The sequence below is a fragment of the Pseudopipra pipra genome, chromosome W, assembly GCF_036250125.1.
Source record: "Pseudopipra pipra isolate bDixPip1 chromosome W, bDixPip1.hap1, whole genome shotgun sequence".
Classification (NCBI taxonomy): Eukaryota; Metazoa; Chordata; class Aves; order Passeriformes; family Pipridae; genus Pseudopipra; species Pseudopipra pipra.
Window position 1 is genome coordinate 11163575 of NC_087580.1, and position 18332 is coordinate 11181906.

General features: G+C 55.2%; 2 protein-coding genes and 1 long non-coding RNA gene across 3 annotated transcripts in view; 2 read left to right on the forward strand and 1 right to left on the reverse strand.

Moving 5' to 3' along the window:
- Positions 1-18332, forward strand: part of LOC135406004 (zinc finger protein 91-like) — a 369522-nt gene that overhangs the window by 210872 nt on the left and 140318 nt on the right. The window lies entirely within an intron of this gene.
- Positions 1-18332, forward strand: part of LOC135406099 (trichohyalin-like) — a 134176-nt gene that overhangs the window by 61517 nt on the left and 54327 nt on the right. The gene's annotated exons all lie outside the window — the stretch shown is intronic.
- LOC135406216 (uncharacterized) lies at positions 12270-13054 on the reverse strand. Its single transcript, XR_010426233.1, has 3 exons — positions 12848-13054; positions 12629-12664; positions 12270-12509 (listed from the first exon to the last, which is right to left on the reverse strand). It is a non-coding gene; the product is annotated as an uncharacterized LOC135406216 (long non-coding RNA).

Here is an 18332-nt window from a genome sequence, read left to right on the forward strand (position 1 = left end):
AGTCAAAACAATTCTGAAAATAAAAGGAATCAAACAAGCAGATGAAAAGCTATGGATAAAAGCTGAAGGAGACAAAGAAAAGAGCCAACAATATTGGAACCCAAACCACTAATCCAACTATCCAACAATGGGGGTGAGAAAAGAACATCAGAATGGGAGGTACCCACTCCAAAGATCAGCTTTCTGAAACCCTGAAACTGGAGAGCATCAGAATTCACAAAATGGACCAAGCTGGTATCCCAGCACCTGGGCATTACCAACTTTGAAAGGGGTGGGACCAGCAACTTTGGGATCAACAACTACAGAGGCATCACCCACACGAAGCCTAGAACAGCACTGCAATTGAGAGCCAACGTTTACCCCACAAGAGAGTTCCTGGCAAGGGGTAGACAAGCAAGGTACATCAAATCCTGCAGACACTGCCAGGCTGAGAAGGAAACATGCTCCCATATCATCGGGAATTGCCCAGCCTTGCAGGATGCAAGACTTAAAAGGTACAACTGTACCTGTGATACCTTATCAAAGGAAGCTAAAGAGAAAAATTGGGTGGTGTTTCAGGAACCACACAGAAGAGATAACAACAGTTACATAAATGGCACCTCATATTTGTGAAGGACAACCAAGCATAGGGGGTGGATGTCACTGTGATACTGACACATCTTTGGAAGACACTGCAATGGAAAAACTAGGAAAATACCAACAAATTTAGGATCTGACAAATGCAGTAGACATTGTATTTATGGGCTTTCCCCTTGGAGCACAGGGGAAATGGTACCATAAAAATGAGGAACTTTTGAGGGACCTGTGTTTCTCCAAATGGAACAAAGAGAAGACAGCCCAGGGCCTGCCCTCCAGAGCACTCCTTACCTCTGCAGATATTGTACAATGTTTGGGAGCAAAGCATGTACTGTTGCATCCTCTTAGTTCACAACAAAGTCTCACAGTACTTCAAGTGAGTGCTGTGAATGCAAGGTCACCACAATCCAGTTAAATCTGGCCTGGATAGTAGGTGGGGATGACAATGGAATCAGATCATGATGTGTCACATACCACCAATCTGTGACAAAATTCTACCAAGCTTGACCAAGGTGGACAGGCCACCTTCGCTTAATCCAGAAAAAGAGCACATTGAAATTATATCTGCTATTATATGTGCCTGATAAATAGCCAAATGCCTTGTCATCTAATTAGTGATGAGCATGAAAGCAGGAATGAGATTCCCACTGTCCCTACTGACTATCCAGCAAAACCACAGCCAAGGGAACTGGCTTAGCTGAATCACCAAGGAAAGAAGACCCTGTGGAGCTTGACTCTAGTCTGGTGCTGTCAAGAGACACGAGAGCTGGAGAACAAGGAGGAGGCCGGGCACACGCTACTCTGATGGTTTTGTCACTTACCCACTGGGGGGGACAAGCCCCGAGGGGGGCTCTCACTTCTGGCACCAAGCACCTGGGCTCCAGGGACCAGGTAACAATGGGAGTGCACACGGGAAGCCACTGGTGGCTTTTGCTTCCCTCGGTGGGATCCGCGGGGCTGGGGCTGGGCTGCGATGGGGGAACCCACCGTCACAGGGGGTGGCAGTGGCAGGCGGCCCCTCGCTGATCAGTGCAGGGGTCCGGCTGCTCCCATCTCCCACCACACAGGAGACCTGGTGGCCCTCGAGCCAGGGCCACCCACCCTTGGCACGCCTGGGCTGGGTGGGGCAGACATGGCATCCCACTCCCGTGCCCCGTTTCCCCCTGCCTGGCGGATCCCGCTGCCGCAGGTCCTGCTCCCCGTTCCCGGGTTCCCCTGGTACACCCGGGCTCCGGGAATGGACTTGGCCTGTCCGGTAGAGGAGCGTCTTCCATCCGGATGGGATTCGGGGTTTTTCAATGTCTTTAGTCTCCTCTCCACGGCCAAAGGGACAGCACTCTGGCTCGCCTGTGAACAAAGGCAATCGCAGGCAGTCATCTCATTATGCATTAAATCAATAAATGACCAATCGGAATATTGGTTTCTAACAATCCTTTCAAAACGTTTTCTATTTCACCGGGATCATCTCGGTACCCCTTAACCACCTCCTTCCAATTATCAAGATCTGCTGTACTCAAAGGGACCTTTACTCTCACCAACTCTCCTGCCCGTCCTACTCCCTGCCCAAGGGGGGCCCGGAGCTGGGGGCTTTTGGCTCCTTTTACTCCTCCTGTGCGGTGATGGGGGTGCTGCCGCTGGCTCCTGCTTCACTGCCATCACTGCTGGATTCATCTCCTGATGCCACTGCAGGGGCTTCAGGCCCCCGGGGGGGAACTGGGGGTGTGCTGCTCTCAATTCTTCCCGATCTATAACCCCGTCAGACTTAAGGTCTCTCCCTTTTCTTGTTTTAAAGCACCTTTGCCCGATGCTGCATGATGAGCAGCACCTTTTTATCTTTTGGTTCTCTTTCCCCCTGTCCTTTTCTAATGTTAATAGCAGAGAATCCTGGAGTGAAACGTTTCTCCCGCAATCTCTCTGCCATTCTGGATGGTTTCTCAAACAGAAAAACCTATCTCCACATGTTGCCTCATTCCCTTTTCCATTACGCCTTAAAAACAACATTAATTGCAAAAGTGTATTATAATTTAAAGTTCCATTCGGCGGCAAACTTTCTCCCTCGTTTCATTTCTACAAAGGCCACCATTATCTGCAAGATTTAATCGTGTTAGCCTTATTGACACCACTTCCACTCACACCACCCAGATCTCTCCAATGGCTTAAAATACAGCCCAGAGGACTCTTTTTCACAACTTTCTTACTCTGGCTGTTTCCCACAGTAATTTACAGGTGCTTTTCTACCTCCTTGCCTTTTACCAACCCTTAAATACAACTGCTTTTTAAGTTACAAACTGCGGGAAATAAATACTGGGAAGCTGATGAAAATTAGTGCCACAGAAAATAAAAACTCCTAATCACATTGCCTGCACCAGACACTGAGATGTTAACAACTGAGAATTAAAATTGGCACTACAGAACAATAAGAAAGCCTTTTCTTACCACACTGCTTGCAGCAAACATTAAGATGTTAAGAGGTGCTAATTAAGACTCCTGTCACAAAACAATAAGAAAACTTTTCCCATTCACACTACCTACACCAGACACCGAAATGCCAACAATTCCTAATTAAAATCGTTGCTACAAGACAATAATAAGACTTCTCTCACAGCACCTACACTGAGTTGCCAACACCTCCTGATTAAAATCGGTGCTGCAAGACAAAACAAGGAAACTTCTCACTCACACCACCCCCACCACACACTCAGATGCCAACGCGTGCCCATTAAAATCGGTGCTGCAAAACAAAAAGAAAACTTTTCTCACTCACTGCATCTAACCCAGACAATACCAACACGTGTCGATTAAAATCGGTGCTACAGGACAAGAAAAAAATCTTCCCGCACTCGCAGCACCAACGCCAGAGACTGATACCAACACCTGCTGATTAAAATCGCTGCTACAACAACACTGCTCTCACAGTACCTACACCAGACATTCACACGCCAACACGTGCCCATTAAAATCGGTACTACAAGACAATAACAAAACCTCTCTCACAATATCCCCACCAGACACTCAAATGCCAACACGTGCCCATTAAAATCGGTGCTACAGGATAAGAAAAAATCTTCTCTCACTCGCAGCACCTACCCCAGACACCGAGATACCAACACGTGCCGATTAAAATCACTACTACAAGACAAGAAAAAATCTTCTCTCACTCTCAACACCCCTACCAGACACTCAGATGCCAACACGTGCCCATTAAAATTGCTCCTACAAGACAACTTCTCTCACTCACACCACTCACACCGGACACTCAGCCAACAGGTGCTGATTAAAATCGCTGCTAGAACACAAGAAAACTGCTCTCACAGCACCTACTGCAGAGACGCCAACACGTGCCGATTAAAATCGCTGCTACAAGACAAGAACAAAACCTCTCACTCACACCACCCCCACCACACACTCAGATGCCAACACGTGCCCATTAAAATCGCTGCTGCAGGACAAAAAGAAAAGTTTTCTCACTCACAGCATCTATCCCAGACAATAAAATACCAACACGTGTCGATTAAAATCGCTGCTGCAGGACAAGAAAAAATTTCTCACTCGCAGCACTCACACCAGACACTCAGATGCCAACACCTGCTGATTAAAATCGCTGCTACAGGACAAGAACACTGCTCTCACAGTACCTACACCAGACATTCACACGCCAACACGTGCCCATTAAAATCGGTGCTACGGGATAACAAAAAATCTTCTCTCATTCGCACCACTTATGCCAGACACTCAGATGCCAACACGTGCCCTTTCACCAACCCTTAAACGCAACTCTTTTAGGTTAGGAAATACGGGAAATAAATTGTCGGAAGCTGATGAAAACTAGTGCCACAGATGATAATAAAAACTTCTCCTAATCACACTGCCTACACCAGACATTGACATATTAACAAATCCTAATTAAAATTAGTGTCACAGAACAATAAGAAAGCCTTTTCTGACCACACTCCTTGTATCAGACACTAAGGTATTAACAGGTGCTCATTAAAACTCGTGTCACAAAAATATAAGACAACTTTTGCCCTTCACAATACCTACACCAGACACTGAAATGGCAACACGTGCCGATTAAAATCGCTGCTACAAGACAAGAGTAAAACTTTTCTCATAGTACAGCACCTACACCAGACACTGATGCCAACACGTGCTGATTAAAATCAATGCTATAAAACAAAGAAACTTCTCTCACTCACAGCACTCACACCAGACACTCAGATGCCAACACGCGCCGATTAAAATCGCTGCTACAAGATAAGAACAAAACTTCTCTCACTCGCAGCATCTACCCCAGACACTCAGATGCCAACACGTGCCCATTAAAATCCGTGCTACAAGACACTAAGAAAACTTCTCTCACAGCAGCTACACCAGACACTGAGAGCTATACTTCACACAAACTGCACTCACCAAACTTCTGAAATAATTTATTAAGACCCACAAGCTTTGCCTTACACACCGTACACGACCTCCGAAACAGAAACAATTTACCGGGACACACACGAACTCCGAAACAGAAAGCGGCTTACAGGTACTTTCCAGTGACCGGTCACCCAAAACCAAATTATACTAAACTATTACCTTCAATTGGTCGCAGAGGTCCCCGTCTGCTCCCGCAGCGAGCCCAGGGAAGTGAGGAGTCCCTTCGGCAAAATCCCGAGGGCGCCCCAGGGAGTCCCTGCCTCCAGCGGAGTCTGCAGCCGAGCACAGGGTGACTCCCGCCTGGCTGGCCGGAACTGAGGCCGGCAAAAGCCGACGGTAGGAAAACCCAATAGCCACAGGTCCTATTAAGCCGCTATTTGTTTATTACGGCGCAGGACGAAAACAGGACACCTCCAACCAACACGCACACACCCTCCCCCCTCACAGCTTCCCTTTCCTACAACTACTCATACATATTCATCGCGCATTTTACATATTCATGACCTACCCGAGACTGGGCGGTGTTCGATGTCAATCTCGGCACACGCCTTCTGCCGCCTGCGCGCTTCTCTCCCGTGGCCGTCTCGGGCGGTCGTAGGGGATGAAGGCTCAGAGTCTTCCTCTCTCCGAACTGTCCCCTCGCTCTCGGAGCATGCGCAGTCTCTCAGCACCGGCCCCTGGCGGCAGCTCCTCATTGGCTGCCCGGCTGCTCGGTGTCCCATTGGTTGTCTATTGGTTACGCTTGGCTGCACCGCGCGCTCTCCCATTGGCTGCCCCTTCCCGCCATCCCGCAGCTTTCCCATTGGCTGCCTCTGGGCACCTCCCCATTGGCTGCTCCCCGCCCACACGGCTGCTCCCTTAGCGACCGCCCCGGAACCTGAAACTGCACTTATTCAACTCTGCAGCTTCAATTGTCCCTTAGCAGCAGCAGCGTAACATCTTCTCCACAGCAACTTAACATTTTCCCTTGCCGGGGCGACCCCACGACACCAAAAACGCTCCCAGCGACGCAACCCCAGCTGTGCTTCGCACAGAGACCCCGCCCGGCCCCGCCGGCAGCGCCCCCGGCCCGTGCCCAGCCTCCCCTCTGCTCCGGGCTCCGCGCCCAGCGCCGAACGCCTTCGCCTCCCCCCGCGCCGCCTCCTCCTCGCCCCGGCGCTGCCGCTGCCGCCGCCCCGGGGCGCGGGGACCGCCTCGGCCGCCCCGGGGCGCGGGGACCGCCTCGGCCGCCCCGCTCCGGCCCCGCCGCTGGGAGGGGGGAGGGCGGGGCGGCCCCGACCCGTGCGCGGGGCCTGAAAGGCGGCGGGGGAGGAGAGGAGAGCGCGGCGGGGGCTGTGTCTGCACCGGGCCGGGCCCGGAGCTTGAACACTGTTTGTTTGGGACGGCCGAGAGCACTGCGGGAAAGCTGGCCAAGAACGCCGGAGCACAAACCTGTTTGGGGGCTTTTGGAACAACCCCTTTCGCGGGAGCGGCAAACCCCGAAAGGCTGTGTGCTCCCCTGGGTTTGGGACCCGCCTGACCCCCCTGGGGGGCCCAGGCACCTCTGTGAGGGTTTCATCCCTTGGAGCAAGGGAGTTACCTCCGGGCAGCAGATAAAGAAAACATCGCAGCACCCTGCAGGAGAAAGTTGTTTCTTCCCACGTTAAAGCTTTTCCCTGGCAGCGAGAGTTTCCTTGAGTGGGCATTAAGGTTTTCCATCCTCGGTGTTTCTTCGAAGGTTTTCTACCCCTACACTCTGTGTGTGTGTCTGTGTGTCTGTCTGGGAGTCTCTGTGTGTCTGTGTCTCTTTGTCTGTGTCTGTGTTGCAGCAGCGGGGGGGCCCGGCCTTTGCAGGATGGCAGCTCCATGTCTGCAGAGATTTATTTCATTGAAAAACTGACAAGTAAAAACCAAGCCATACCAAAATGCAGTGTTGGAAAAGGGAAACAAACAACACTAGCCTGCCCCCCCCCAACATCCCTTCCCCGGCCCCCTCTGCCTCCCACGCCCCAAAATAAAAAAAATACATAAATAAAGAAGTAACTACAGCCACTCCCCACCACCAACACAAAAACAAATACCTCCCTTCACACCACTATGGCACCAGTACGGGCCAGCATGAGACCAGTATCGACCTGTATGGATCAGTCTGGGACCAGTATGCACAACCATAGTACCAGTATGGGCCAATATGGACCCATAGGGGCACCAGTACAGCACCAGGGTGGACCAGGACAGGCACCAGTGACACCAGTATGGCAGCAGAATGGGCACCAGGGCTCCCAGTGCTCCCAGGATGGCCCCAGTATGGGCGTCAGGGCTTCCAATATAGGAGTCTCCAGTTCTCCCAGTATAGGGGCACCAGGGCTCCCAGTGCATTCAGTACTTTCAGGATGGGGTCAGCAGTACTCCCAGAGCTCCCAGTATGGGGTCACAAATGCTCCCAGTACAGGCCCAAGGGTTCCCAGTATGGGCTTCAGTCACAGGGGCTCTTGGGGTCCCCTGGCTTCCCAGCCCCTCCCCTCATGGAACCAAAGGGACCCTGGGACACTGTGGAACCTCATGGAATCACAGGGCCAGTGACTCTGTGGGACCTGATGGAACCAAAGAAACCCTGTGACACTGAGAAACCTCATGAAGTCAAGGGGACGTTGTGACATTGTGGAGCCTCGTGGAACCAAAGGAATTCTGGGACACTACAGAACCTGATGGAACCAAAGGAACCCTGGGACCCTGCGGAACCTCAGGGAACTGAAGGAGCCCTGGGACATTGCGGAGCCTCGTGGAATCGAGGGGCCATTGTGCCACTGACAAGCTCTGTCAGGGTTTAACCCCAGTCAGCAACTGTGGAGACGTTCGCTCACTCCCACACCAACCAGAGCAGGGGCAGACTTGGAAGGATAAAAGCTGGAAAACTCCTGGGTTGAGGTAAAAGACACTTTAGAGGGAGAGCAAAACTGGGCACATGAGCAAAGAAAAGCAAAGAATTAATTCAGCACTTCCTGTGGGAAGCAGGTGTTCAGCCACCTGCAGGGGAGCAGGGTCCCATCCCACAGAATGCTTCCTGGGGAAGACAAATGCCATCACTCCAAACCTTCCTTTTCCTTCTTCTTCCCCTCCCTTTCTATCCTGAGCATGATGTCATGTGGTCTGGAATATCCCTTGGGTCAGTTTGGGTCCCCTGTCCCGGCTGTGTCTCCTCACAGCCTCCCAACTTCCTTGCCAGCCTGGCCCTGCAAAAAGCAGAAAAGGCCTTGGCTCTGTGTGAGCCCTGCTCAGCAACAACCAAAACATCTCTGTATTATCAACCCTGGGTTCAGCACAAATCCAAAACACGGCCCTGTACCAGCCACTGGGAAGAAAATCAACTCTACCCCAGCTGAAAGCAGCACAAACTGTGACCAAAGTAGTTGTAGTTTTTAAAAACAGAGTCTATGGAGCAGTGGGGAAAGATGTTGGAAAATTCTTTTAACTGTAGTACAATAGTGTTTGATCACTACATCTGTGACTGATAGCCTTGTGGCACCTCTTGCTTCCTTATTTCCCTGTATCAGTGATTAACATGGACTTGCAAATGCCTTAGTTTTGAGAACAAGGATTGTGTGTCAGAGCAAAGAATGGTAAGAGAAGTCCATTGTGACACGACCATGTCTCAGATACTCTCATGGAGAAAAGATTCCTTGGAAGCTCCAGAGCCATATCCAAGTAAGTCCATGAAGGTAATTAGTACATACCCATGTATTCGGGAAATGTAATGAATATGTAATAGGAATGTCATGGCTATTAATTTCATGACTCTAAAGTGGTCTGTGAGGTTGGTGGCTGTGCATGCTTTATGGAGCTACCTTCATGCACCCAGCACACTGAATGAAGTCATGTGGGCTTTCTAACCCAAAAAACTGGTTGGAGAGTTTATTTCCCAGTTTTCGGTGCCAGAACCTCATGGACCCAAGGGACCCTGTGATACTGTGGGGGCTCATGGAACCAAAGGACCCTGTGACACTGTGGGGGCTCATGGAACCAGAGGGACCCTGTGACACTGTGGGGGCTCAGGGAACCAAAGGGATCCTGGGACACTGTGGGGGCTCATGGAACCAAAGGGACCCTGTGACACTGTGGGGGCTGATGGAACCAAAGGGATCCTGTGACACTGTGGGGGCTCATGGAACCAAAGGGACCCTGTGACACTGTGGGGGGCCTCGTGGTGCCCAGGGCTGAGGAATCCCGTGGGTGCAGGTGGCTCAGGGAGCAGCTGCAGTTGGAGCTGTGGGATGAGCTCTGGGTGAGGGGCCTCAGACAAAAGGTTGTGAGCTGCCCACCCTGGAGCAGCCAAGGGAGAGGACACTTGGAGACAGGGCAGGAGCCCAGGACTCAGCAGGAAGAGGCAGACCTTTTTATGTTTGTGTCTCAGTTGGATGAAACTGAAGCGTTTTGCTAAGGAGGATGAGTTATAAGGAAAACCAAGCTCCTTCCAGTAAGCAACTGTAAATCCAAAATTAAGAGGCTCCAGTTGAGGAAGTATGGAGAAAGAAAAAATAACAGTCCTTTTTTAAAGGATATATGTGTGTTGGCAGAACAATAAAAGAACACAAAACCAACCAAAAAATAATCCTTTACCCAAAAATCCCCCTCAAAAAGTAAACAGTTCAATCATCTCTGCCTTTTGGTGCAATTCTAACCATGGCCAGCAGGGGGCGCTGTTGGATCTCTGGGGGGCAGGGCCTGCAGTGCTTGGTGCTGGCCAGCAGGGGGCGCTGTTGGATCCCTGGTGGGCGGGGCCTGCAGTGCTGGTGTGGCCAGCAGGGGGCGCTGTTGGATCCCTGGTGGGCGGGGTCTGCAGTGCTTGGTGTTGGCCAGCAGGGGGCGCTGTTGGATCCCTGGAGGGGTGGAGCCTGCAGTGCTCGGTGTTGGCCAGCAGGGGGCGCTGTTGGATCCCTGGGGGCGGGGCCTGCAGTGCTGGTGTTGGCCAGCAGGGGGCGCTGTTGGATCCCTGGGGGCGGGGCCTGCAGTGCTGGTGTTGGTCAGCAGGGGGCGCTGTTGGATCCCTGGGGGCGGGGCCTGCAGTGCTGGTGTTGGCCAGCAGGGGGCGCTGTCGGGAGAAGATGGAAATGGCGATTTCCCCCCTCCGAGAAGGGGAAGGGAAAAGGGAAAAAGAGGGAGGGCTGTTCCTATGAAACTCACCCTGCCTGCGGCTGGCCCTGGCTGGGATTTCCCCCCTTCCGTCGATGGACACGTGCTGCTGCCAACACGGGAGTGGAGGAGGGAGAGGGCGACCTCCTCCCCCAAAGGTTCCCCTGCAGATGGGTCAAGCCACTCCAATAAAATCAGAGCAGATCTGAGCTGGGGGCAGAACAGGCCGCAGGAAAAACGGAGGCAAACCGGGGCCAGAAAACAGCCGGGTGACCAGGCCGAAAACAGAGTGACCTTCGGACCCCTCCTACACACCTTGCCTGGGTTAGGGCACAAGTAAAGTGCCTTCTGTTTAGGAGGAGAGAAAAAAAATAACTCATCCCCCCTCCCCACAGTCTGCAGAGGGCCATCAGCTTGGAATGTGGATCTGCTGGCTGGTTCCTTTGTGGGTGTCAGTTACCCCGGCAAACACCTTCCCCCTCCCCCCTTCAACATCTTTCTTTTACAGCCATGCAGGGGGAAGAAAAATTCCCTGCTTGGTTTTTTAGAACACGTAAACCTATGACAGCTTGTAGTGTGAGGGAATAGAAGCCCATGGGGTTCTTTGTTGGAGATCCCTCCTTGGAGGTACCAGCTCAGGCTGTTTCTGTGTTACTGCACCAGGGATGAATTGTTTTACTGTTTTTAAGACATCAGAGACTCTTCCATGGGAAAGCTGGGGTGGAAGCAGTGAGGAAACCTGGTCTGACTGTGAGAGTGGGGGTGTGGGGAGTCACAGGGGATCCGTCAGGTCACTGGAGCTGCTGCTGCTGGGAAGGGGCCTGAGGGTCAGCAGTGCCAGTCTGGGCTGGTGGGAGAGTGACTGCCAGGGAGTCTTGGGAATGGTGAGCCTGGGAAGTTCCCTTAAGAGTGTGAGGGGGATCTGGTGTGCAGAGACCCCCAGAAGCCCCCTGAGCCGCTCTGCTCATGGTGGGGATGCGGCCAGAGAGGCACCGGGTGTGCTGGGGCTGGAGAAGGAGGGGACAGGGACATGGGGACACACATGGACATGGGGACACACATGGACATGGGAACACACACATGGACATGGGAAGACACAAATGGACACAGAGAGCATTTGCTTTGCATCAGGGGTTTATTGATCATTCCAGGGAAATTCCCAGGGCACCCAGGGGATCAGGGGGGTCCTCCAGGGATGATCATCTCCTCATGCCACTGGAGGGAGACAGGACATGGGTGTCACCACCACTTCCAGTCCTGAAAGACAGAGCCCGAAATGGGACCCCCAGTGTCCACCGGCACATGAGAGGGGCCTTGTCCTGACCCTCTCTCTGCAGGGACCTGGGGCAGAAGAAGGGAATTGGAACCCTGGATATACCTGGGACAGGACTTGGCTCCCAAGATCCATGGGGCCCCCAGAGCCTCTCCCCCTGGATGCCCTGAAGTCTCCCAGAGCCCCTCCCTGCCCTCACGGTGACCCTGAGGGTCTGCAGAGCCCCCTGAGTGCAAGGAAATGCTTGGAGGCAGCTCTGTCCAGTTCACCTGGACATGGATCAGGGACAGCCCACTTCGTGTCCCTCTGCGTTCCTCAAGCTCTGCCCACCCTGCAGGGCTCAGGAATCCCCCACGACCCCCTCCAGGACCCTTTGTGGGGAAGAGGACCCTCCATTATTTCTCACCTGACAGGCAGCTCCACCTGGTCAGCCACGGGGGGCTGGGAAGAAAGGTAGGATTAGAGATACACTGGGGTGTACTGGGGCATACTGGGGCACACTGGGATGCCCTGGAGCCCTGTGGCCATGACAGGGGAGGGTCTGGGAACAGCAGAACTTGGGATACCCACCTCAGACCTCTTTGCTTGACTGGCTTTGATCTCTCCCTGTGGAGAGACAGTGAGGTGTCACTGGGGTGCCCCTAATTCCAGTAAGAGATTGGAGGGCATCCTAAGGCGTTAAACTGGGAGAAATTGGGGACCCCGACAGATGGGGACAGGGGTGTCAAAGGGACTGGACTGTGGGGGATGCAGGTGAGGAGGAAGGAATTCCAGTGGAGGGGACATGGGTAGCAGGGGAAGGCAGAAGGGGCAGGGAACAAAAATCGAGGAATTGGATGGGGTGTCAAGGAGGGGGATTTGGGGACACCACTGTCCTGGAAATGGGAAAGGGAAAGGACTGGGGGGAAAGCAGGGAGGAAATGGATGGGAAATGATGTCCTGAGTGTGTACTGGGGTGTACTGGGATGGATGGGATTACAGTGGGGGCCCGGAGAAAGAGGCCTCCCCAGGAAACACTGGGGTGCATTGGGGTGCCTTGGACGGTCGTGGCCATGAGAGAGGAGGGTCTGGGCCCAGAACAACTCCTGGCACCCACCTGGCCATTCGTCCCTCCCCTGATGATGCCTCCCTGTGGAGAGACAGTGAGAGGTCACTGGTCACTGGGGTGTCCCCAGTCTCAGTAAGGGATGGGGGGACCAAACTGTCCCCCAGTTCCCACACTGCATGTCCCCCAACTCCAGGACTTACCAGGATGCAGGAACCCCAACCTGTGTTGATGATGGTCTGGGGAAGGAGAGCAAAGGGTTGATCAGGATTGGCCATTGTGGGCCTGTGGGGGGACACAGGTGTCCCCACCCCACCCCGCCCATGGATACCCCCTCATATGAGAAGGAAAATCTGCAGGAACCATGGAGATGCTCATGGATGGTGAAAGGGAGAGGCCAAGACAAGCGTTTTCCTGCTCACCACCACGATCCAGTCCTGCACCAGAGCCGAAGCCAGGGCGACAAGACCCGACCCTGAGCCCATCCCTGAACCCATCCCTGAAGTGATCCTGGTGGGAAGGGGGACCCATCCAGGCATCTGCTGGGGGGCTCAGCAGGATGGTGAAGAGCAGGGCCACGCTGAGCACAGCGACCTTCATCTTCCTCTGGGCCTGGGCAGCGCTGGCTGAGGCTGCACAAGGGCAGGAGCACATTTATCCCTGCCGGGACTCCTCCCTGCCCCCTTCCCCAAGAGCCCCCGGGGCAAAGCCCGGCTGGGCACAGCCCCCAGCCCTGGCCACAAGCCCAGCCCTGGCACAGAGTCCATCCCGCCTGCGGCACCCATCCAGCCACCTTCCCCGGCATCCCTCCAGCTTCCTGCACGGGGCAGCTGCCCCTGGAAGGGCCCAGGCCCCTGGGGGTGCCAGGGGGGTGGGCAGGGAGCTGAAAGCAGCTGCATACCCTGTGGGGACAATCCCACACAACACAATCCATCCTCCAACGGCCCCCAAAGCCTGATCCACCCATGTGCTCCTGCCCATCCCTTCCCACAGCTTTCCCTCTGGGACACCCCAGAGCTGAGCCAGGCCCCAGACCAGCATGTCTGTCCACAGTTGTCCCTGTTCCACTCCAGCCCCGTGGGGAAGGAAGGGGCTGCCACTGAACATGATTTGGGAAAATCCCACTCCTTGGGTGGGAGAACAGTGGGGGACCTGGGCAGTGGGAACAGCCCCGTGACTGGGATCTCCAGGCACTGGAGGCACTGGGGAGCACTGGACAATGTTGGGCACCTGGAGACAAGGGGGAGCCTTGGGGAATTGCTGGGGTGTGGCAGTTCCCAGATCCAGCCCACCCCATTTCCCAGCACTGCAGGCCCCAAATGGGTCCAGTCTCCAGCCCCAGAGCAGAGCCTGGGTGGAAGATTCCTCTGCCACTCCCTTTGTCACACCCAGGGCCACCCACATCACCTGGGTCCCGCTCTGCAGAGCTGCCCCACATGGGGGGGTTCCAAGGGACCCCATCCCCAACAAGGCTCCAAGTCCAGCTCTGTCCCTGGCTGGGACTTGGCCACAGCTCCCCACAGGCCCTTGTCCCCACACGGTGTCTGTCCATGGCCCTGGGCCCACGCCAGCGCTGGCCCTGGGCAGGATGTGGCCATGCAGGGGGACAGGGTGAAGGGGCCCTTGTCCCCAGGCAGCCACTTGGAGCTAATTGGGCAAACAGAGCTCCCCTGCCAGCAGGAGGGGTGTTTGTCCCTGCCAGCACCTCTGATAAGCCCTGTTTGCCCATGGCCTGAGGCAGCAGGAAGCCATTCAGCAATCCCGGGGCTTTCCAGCCCTGTCTGATCCGGGCAGTCTGGGAATGGGGGAGGGCAAGGCAGCCTGGACACCTGGGCTCCCCCCAGGCCTGGCAGAGCAGGGCAGAGCTGGGGGCACGGGCAGGAGCAGGTCCTGGGGCACCCCACAGCCCTGGGGCTCCCTTGCTGCCCTCAGGACAGGCCGGAGCCCAGAGGTGGGGGCAGCGCCCAAAGCCTTGCTGAGCTCCAGGCACACAACAGCCACAGCTCTGCTCTCCTCCTGCCAGCCAGCTGGGCCATCCTAGATGGCAATCAGGTGGGTCAGCCCTTGGTGAATCCATGCTGACCACTCCTGATCCCCTTCCTGTCATCCACGTGCTCAGACGGCCTCCGGGATGAGCCATTCCAGCCCATTCCAGGGATGGAGGTGGGGCTGACTGGCCTGCAGCTCCCTGGGTCCTTCTTGCCCTTTTGGAAGAGTGGGATGACACTGGCTCTCATCCAGCCCTCAGGCCCCTCTCCTGACTGACACAGCCTTTCAAAGATCACCAGCAGTGGCCTCCCTGTGGTGTCCAGCAGCTCCCTCAGTGCTCCCAAATGCATCTGACAGGACCCACGGACTTGTGGATGCCAAGTTTGCCCAGGAGATCTCAACCCTCCCAGATCCCCCTTGACCACGGGAAAGTCTTTCTTCCACCATTTCTTTTCACTGCTCTCCTGGGTCAGAGACTCCTCAGGGCTGGTTTTCTGTTCCAGAAGGGGTGACTCCACCGCTCCCCTTCCTGGCCTGCTTTGCCAAAACCCCTGGAGCCGTTCATGACAACACTCCAACCCTGGAGCCATCCCGCCATCTCTGGGAGATCCAGGTCTCCAACTGCACAGGATCTCCAAATCTCTGTGTTTGTTTCCCTGCCTCGGGCTTTGCTCTCCAGGCACTTCACTGAGGTGTTGGAGAGGGTCTGTTTGCCAGGAGGGCTGCCAGAGGACACCCCCTTGTCAGGCCTTGGGGCCACTCCCTGGGCTGCTGGACCTTCCTGGAAGTTTCCCCACTGGAGCCTTGTCTTGCTGCCTGGCTGGTCTCCAGGACTCTGCCCTTCCCATGTCTTTCCTAGTTGAAATCCCTCCTTCCCAGGTTGGCTCAGACACCTGTGTCCCATTTCTTGTGTCTCCCAATCCCCTGTTGATCTTCAAACAGGTGCCATGGTTCCTCTGGAAACTCATTCTCTGTCTGATATGTGCCACAGTCATTCAAGCTGTGCTTCCCAATCTCCATCCACTTCCAAATCCATCCAGCAGCCCATGGGACAGGAAAATAATGCTCTGGTTTAGTGCTCTGCCTACGAGGGTGTGAAGAGAAGTATTTTTAGGAGTCCCAAGCTGGGGATCAAAGGATGAAAACCTGTTTTGGGTTCTGAAGGCAGAGGAAGGTTTGCCTGATCCGCAGGCAATCCCAGCTGTCCCTGGGTTTGTTCCCACGATGATACAGACGCCCGTCACGGCTTCAAAGAAGTAAAAATACCCTGAGAAGTGGTTCCTGAGAACTGTCAATGGCTGTGATTGTTGTGTGACCTTCCGGGGCATTTGTTAAGGGTTGGGTTTCTCTCTTTCCGGGACACTGTGGGGCCAGAACAGATCTGTTGTGGGGCAGCTGGGGAAACATTCCAGGCAACTGCCTTGACTATTTGCTCTGGAACTTGCCCAAGGAGGCGGCAGCGCCCGGGAAGATTTTCCTCTGGACTGTTTCTGCTTTGTGCCCCATTTCTTGGAGACCAGAGTGTGCCAGGGGGGATTATTGCCCAGATGCACATGTGCCGTGACATCATTTGTGTGCTGAATTCGTCTGGACAGGAATGAAGGAACTGCCCACAGGGTCATCACTGCGGAACACTGACGCAGGAGAGGCCCAGGCTGCCTTGGAGATGCCAGTCAGGGGGATGGCACTGGACACCAACTGAACATGTGCCAACAGCCCGGGGTTAACGAGCTGGGCAGGCTGGGAGGCTCCCAGGGCAGGTGGGTTGGCCAGTCAGCTGCAGGAGCTGAGTGGGAACCCCACTGCCTCCCTCGGGGCTGTGTCTCAGCACATGTCCCAGCGTTTAAGGATGTCTTCCCCTCTCCTGCTGACCACTGTCTCAGCCAGGAAGAGCTGACCTTTTCCTGCTCCAGGGAAAGGCTCTGGTGGCACAGCCCACGTGTCACCCTGAGGTTCTGTCTGTGGGGCTGGGGCTTGGCCATGAGGGAGTGGGATGGGGAAGCTCCCTGGAGACTGGAAGCTCAGGTCCAGAAACTGGAAGGAAAAGCAAAGGCCAAAAGCATTTGTGCAGGAGAACTCCTGCTCCAGTGTCTGTTGGGCAGAGGAGAGGGGCTGGTCTGACTTTTGACCCTGCTCAAGGCAGGGAAGAAATGTAACAAACCCCAGAAATCAATCCCCTGAGCAGGAACAGGGTCAACCCGGCCTCAGAAAGGGGTCCTGAGGGTTCCTGGGCTGTGTGGGATCAAAGGGCAACCAATGTGCCAATTGCCACTCTGACAGATGGCCAAGGACAATATCACACCCACCAGGGCTTCCTGGTTCCCTTCCATCAGCTGATCAGTGACTGGAGAGCAAAGGATTGCTCAGGAAGGCTCACTTGCCCTTTAGCAGTCCCATCTGGCCAGTGCAAAAGTGTAATGGGGAGTGGAAGCCTCCCTTGGGCTTTGAAAAGCATCTTCGGGGGGCACAGCCCCCCTGAAAGGACTGAACTGTGGAATGGGACTCATGAGAGCAGAGTGGGAAAGAGAAATGGCCTGCAGAGGAACAGGGAGGGCCAGGGCAGAGAATCTTCCCCCCCGGGCTCTGCTCTGGGGCTGGAGACTGGACCCATTTTTGGCCCGCAGTGCTGGGAAATGGGGTGGGCTGGATCTGGGAACTGCCACATCCCAGCAATTCCCCAAGGCTCCCCCTTGTCTCCAGGTGCCCAATATTGCCCAGTGCTCCCCAGGGCCTCCAGTGCCTGGAGATCCCAGTCACAGGGCTCTTCCCACTGCCCAGGTCCCCCACTGTTCTCCCACCCAAGGAGTGGGATTTTCCCAAATCATGTTCAGTGGCACCCCTTCCTTCCCCACGGGGCTGGAGTGGAACAGGGACAACTGTGGACAGACATGCTGGTCTGGGGCCTGGCTCAGCTCTGGGGTGTCCCAGAGGGAAAGCTGTGGGAAGGGATGGGCAGGAGCACATGGGTGGATCAGGCTTTGGGGGCCGTTGGAGGATGGATTGTGTTGTGTGGGATTGTCCCCACAGGGTATGCAGCTGCTTTCAGCTCCCTGCCCACCCCCTTGGCACCCCCAGGGGCCTGGGCCCTTCCAGGGGCAGCTGCCCCGTGCAGGAAGCGGGAGGGATGCCGGGGAAGGTGGCTGGATGGGTGCCGCAGGCGGGATGGACTCTGTGCCAGGGCTGGGCTTGTGGCCAGGGCTGGGGGCTGTGCCCAGCCGGGCTTTGCCCCGGGGGCTCTCGGGGAGGGGGCAGGGAGGAGTCCCGACAGGGATAAATGTGCTCCTGCCCTTGTGCAGCCTCAGCCAGCGCTGCCCAGGCCCAGAGGAAGATGAAGGTCGCTGTGCTCAGCGTGGCCCTGCTCTTCACCATCCTGCTGAGCCCCCCAGCAGATGCCAAGGTGAGGCCCCCATGCCACAGGCGTGGGCTCAGGGCTGGGGATGCTCCTGTCTGCAGGAGAGCAGCTCTGCTGCAGGATGGAATCGGGGCTGTGATCCCAAAACTCCTTGCCTTGGCCTCTCCCTCTCCCAGTCCAGGGGATCCTCTGCTCTCCCTGACCTCCAGTGCTGGGCACTGCAGCTTCTCCCTCCCACTCTTCCCCCTCTTCACTCCACTTCCACTGCAAATCTCCCTCTGCCCAGAGCCCCAGATGCTCAGGGAACCTGACCAGGGAGGTCCCTCACAAGGGAGGGCCACTATCAATTGCTGGGAGGGCCCCCACCTCTTTCTTTTTATGGTGCTCCCAAATCCCACCCTCTTGGGCCTCCCGTCCCATCCTTTTTGGTCCCCTCAGGCATCTCCTCCCCAGGATCTGCTCTGTGTCCTACCCAGGGTCCCCAAACATCCTCCCACTGATCATTCCCAAACTTTTTCTTTCCGTCTTTCCCCTCAGACCTTTGCCTTTCACCCAGACCACTGCCC